The following is a 4,117-nucleotide window of genomic DNA, read 5'->3' as shown; positions in this document are numbered from 1 at the left end:
GCCAGTTCCTCATGTGGGAATTAACCCACGCGGTATTCGACCTCTACAGGTCTGGCAAATGGATGTTACACATGTTTCTTCCTTTGGAAAACTTCAATATCTCCATGTGTCCATTGACACATGTTCTGGCATCATGTTTGCTTCTCCGTTAACCGGAGAAAAAGCCTCACATGTGATTCAACATTGTCTTGAGGCATGGAGTGCTTGGGGGAAACCCAGACTCCTTAAGACTGATAATGGACCAGCTTATACGTCTCAAAAATTCCAACAGTTCTGCCGTCAGATGGACGTGACCCACCTGACTGGACTTCCATACAACCCTCAAGGACAGGGTATTGTTGAGCGTGCGCATCGCACCCTCAAAGCCTATCTTATAAAACAGAAGAGGGGAACTTTTGAGGAGGCTGTACCCCGAGCACCAAGAGTGTCGGTGTCTTTGGCACTCTTTACACTCAATTTTTTAAATATTGATGCTCATGGCCATACTGCGGCTGAACGTCATTGTTCAGAGCCAGATAGGCCCAATGAGATGGTTAAATGGAAAAATGTCCTTGATAATAAATGGTATGGCCCGGATCCTATCTTGATAAGATCCAGGGGAGCTATCTGTGTTTTCCCACAGAATGAAGACAACCCATTTTGGTTACCAGAGGGACTCGCCCGAAAAATCCAGACTGACCAAGGGAATACTGATGTCCCTCGTCTTGGTGATGTCCAGGGCGTCAATAGTGAAGAGAGAGCAGCGTTGGGGGATAATGTCGACATTTCCACTCCCAATGACGGTGATGTATAATGCTCAAGTATTCTCCTGCTTTTTTACCACTAACTGGGAACTGGGTTTGGCCTTAATTCAGACAGCCTTGGTTCTGTCTGGACAGGTCCAGATGACTGACACCATTAACACTTTGTCAGCCTCAGTGACTACAGTCATAGATGAACAGGCCTCAGCTAATGTCAAGATACAGAGAGGTCTCATGCTGGTTAATCAACTCATAGATCTTGTCCAGATACAACTAGATGTATTATGACAAATAACTCAGCAGGGATGTGAACAAAAATTTCCGGGATTGTGTGTTATTTCCATTCAGTATGTTAAATTTACTAGGGCAGCTAATTTGTCAAAAAGTCTTTTTCAGTATATGTTACAGAATTGGATGGCTGAATTTGAACAGACCCTTCGAGGCTTGCCATCATTCAGGTCAACTCCACGCGCTTGGACCTGTCCCTGACCAAAGGATTACCCAATTGGATCTCCTCAGCATTTTCTTTCTTTAAAAAATGGGTGGGATTAATATTATTTGGAGATACACTTTGCTGTGGATTAGTGTTGCTTCTTTGATTGGTCTGTAAGCTTAAGGCCCAAACTAGGAGAGACAAGGTGGTTATTGCCCAGGCGCTTGCAGGACTAGAACATGGAGCTTCCCCTGATATATCTATGCTTAGGCAATAGGTCGCTGGCCACTCAGCTCTTATATCTCACGAGGCTAGTCTCATTGCACGAGATAGAGTGAGTGTGCTTCAGCAGCCCGAGAGAGTTGCAAGGCTAAGCACTGCAATGGAAAGGCTCTGCGGCATATATGAGCCTATTCTAGGGAGACATGTCATCTTTCATGAAGGTTCAGTGTCCTAGTTCCCTTCCCCCAGGTAAAACGACACGGGAGCAGGTCAGGGTTGCTCTGGGTAAAAGCCTGTAAGCCTAAGAGCTAATCCTGTACATGGCTCCTTTACCTACACACTGGGGATTTGACCTCTATCTCCACTCTCATTAATATGGGTGGCCTATTTGCTCTTATTAAAAGAAAAAGGGGGAGATGTTGGGAGCCGCCCCCACATTCGCCGTTACAAGATGGCGCTGACATCCTGTGTTCTAAGTGGTAAACAAATAATCTGCGCATGTGCCAAGGGTATCTTATGACTACTTGTGCTCTGCCTTCCCCGTGACGTCAACTCGGCCGATGGGCTGCAGCCAATCAAGGAGTGACACGTCCGAGGCGAAGGAGAATGCTCCTTAAGAGGGACGGGGTTTTCGTTTTCTCTCTCTCTTGCTTCTTGCTCTCTTTTCCTGAAGATGTAAGAATAAAGCTTTGCCGCAGAAGATTCTGGTCTGTGGTGTTCTTCCTGGCCGGTCGTGAGAACGCGTCGAATAACACTCTCCTTCCTTCCTTTCCTTTCCTTTCTTTCTTTCCTTTCCTTTCTTTCCCTTCCTTTCCTTTCCTTTCCTTTCCTTTCCCTTTTCCTTTCCTTCACTATTTCCTTTCCTTTACCACTGATTCCTTTTATTCTTCCTCCCTTTTCTTTTCCTTTTTCTTAAAAAACATATCCCCCTTTAACCCAGGGATCAATTTGGGAGATTTACCGGTACCACCGTTCCCCAGCTGAAGAGTTCTGAATCCACACAGTCGGATCCTTCTCAGCAGTATGTTTTGCAGGAACACTTCATTACCACCGTTCTCCAGCTGAAGAGTTCTGCATCCACGCCGGATCCTTCTCAGCAGTCTGTTTTGCGAGAACACTTTATTAACCACTCCTTCAGATGCAGTTCTGAATCCTCCCTGTAGCAGGGGGTCTTTGCTAGTGCCTGAAGATGTTTCTTGTCCCGGGTTTTCGGCACCACTTCTTGCGCACGCCCTGGCTCACCAGCAAGAACGACACTGCAACAGGATCCTTCTGCACACGTTTATTGGGAGAGCATTGACTGCATAGGCGAAAGACCCTGAGCCCAGAAATGGTGCTGCTTATATAGGCCTAGGAGTGACGTGTCCATACCTGATTGGCTATGCTACCAATACCTCATTAATATGCGTCGGGCCAGGCAGTGACTCAGCAAAATAACTCTTATGCACATGCACACATTGGTTGTTTACCCATAATCATGGGCAGTGGCCAGTGGTAGCCAGTGCCATCTTGTAATGGCTTTTGCGGCTTCCCACAAAAACAAAATAATTTTAAAAGTATATATATATATATATTATAAATACAGGGGTTCGGTAGATTGTTTTGAGAATTAAATGGGACTTTGAAAGCATTCTGCACATAGCCACACAATAATTAGACAGTAGATATTTTCATGTTTATAATGTCAATTTATTATTTATAATTATTTCTATTAGCTTTCTGTTAAATGGATGCACCCTGCCTTCCAGCTTGGTGGTTGTGGGGGTCGATGGGGAACTCAGCAAACACTTTGATGACTGGAGAACTTCCTCTTTCCCAGGTAACAACAGCTTCTTCAAGGTACTCTGGAAAAGATGTGAACTCCTGTAACTCCTCAGAAGGCCAGTGACAGGAAAAGTTTCTCCAAGATGGTTAACACTAATCTCCAATACCCTGTGTAAAACAACAGGGACTGTGATAAGTAGCTTCACTTGTCCACACACTATCTAGGATCACCCAGGAAAAGAGTTCCAATGAAGAATTGTTTAGGTCATGTTGGCCTGCAGGCATGACTATGCGAGGACTGTCTTGATTGTCTTAATTGAAGTGGGAAAGACATAGCCCATGGTAGGCAATACCATTCCCTAGGCATAGAGTCCTAAAGTGTATAAGAGTAGAATAAGAAAGGTGAACCCAGAATAAATGCCTTCATTGCTTTATGATTATGGACTTGATTGGGATCCCTCAAGTTTCTGCTGCTGTGACTTTCTTGCCATGATGGACTGTATCCCTTAAAACTGAGAGCCAGGGAGCTGGAGAGATGGCTCAGTGGTTAAGAGCACTGATTGCTCTTCCAGAGGTCCTGAGTTCAATTCCCAACAACCACATAGTGGCTCACAACCATCTGTAATGGGATCTGATGCCCTCTTCTGGTGTGTCTGAGGACAGCTACAGTGGACTCATAAGTAAAATAAATAAATCTTTTAAAAACACACACACAAAAAAACCTGAGAGCCAGAATTAACCCTGTCTTTCTTAAGCTGCTTTTGCCAGATATTTTGTACAGCAACAAGAGTGTAACTTAACATGAACACCCTTTAGGAAGCCAGACTTTCAAACTCAGATACTGGCAGTGTAACTGAAACCCTATTTAAATATATGTGTGTGGGGGACCTAGCAACATCATTGCTAGGAATTTTAGCTCAAGATGCTGTCTTAGAGCTCACCCCAAATAATTTGCAAA

At 44.5% G+C, this 4,117-nt stretch overlaps 1 long non-coding RNA gene across 1 annotated transcript; it reads left to right on the top strand.

The window, feature by feature from the left end:
• Positions 1–743: 743 nt before the first annotated feature.
• Gm41939 lies at positions 744–3,593 on the top strand. Its single transcript, XR_878467.1, has 2 exons — positions 744–782; positions 3,215–3,593. It is a non-coding gene; the product is annotated as a predicted gene, 41939 (long non-coding RNA).
• Positions 3,594–4,117: the final 524 nt, after the last annotated feature.

This window comes from Mus musculus, chromosome 1 (genome assembly GCF_000001635.26).
Source record: "Mus musculus strain C57BL/6J chromosome 1, GRCm38.p6 C57BL/6J".
NCBI classification, from domain to species: domain Eukaryota; kingdom Metazoa; phylum Chordata; class Mammalia; order Rodentia; family Muridae; genus Mus; species Mus musculus.
This window is presented reverse-complemented; position numbering and strand designations above follow the sequence as displayed.